We start from the raw sequence: 298 nt of genomic DNA on the forward strand, positions 1-298 counted from the left end.
AGGGTCTTACTGTGTCACCCAGGCTGTAGTGTAGTCATGCAATCTCAGTTCACTGCAGCCTCTGCCTCCTGGGTTCAATCAATACTCCCATCTCAGCCTCCCCAGTAGCTGGGATTACAAGTGCACACCACCACACCAGGCTAATTTTTGTATTTTTTGGTAGAGACAGGGTTTTGCCATGTTGGCCAGGCTGGTCTCAAACTCCTGACCTCAAGTGATCTGCCCACCGCAGCCTCCCAAAGTGCTGGGATTACAGGTGTGAGCCACTGTGCCCCGCCTCCTTTTTCTTTTTCTTTTT

The 298-nt window shown here is 51.0% G+C and overlaps 1 protein-coding gene across 2 annotated transcripts in view; it reads right to left on the reverse strand.

The window, feature by feature from the left end:
• Positions 1–298, reverse strand: part of AIFM3 (apoptosis-inducing factor, mitochondrion-associated, 3) — a 20,619-nt gene that overhangs the window by 8,816 nt on the left and 11,505 nt on the right. The gene's annotated exons all lie outside the window — the stretch shown is intronic.

This window comes from Colobus angolensis, unplaced genomic scaffold (assembly GCF_000951035.1).
Source record: "Colobus angolensis palliatus isolate OR3802 unplaced genomic scaffold, Cang.pa_1.0 Scaffold260, whole genome shotgun sequence".
Taxonomy (NCBI): domain Eukaryota; kingdom Metazoa; phylum Chordata; class Mammalia; order Primates; family Cercopithecidae; genus Colobus; species Colobus angolensis.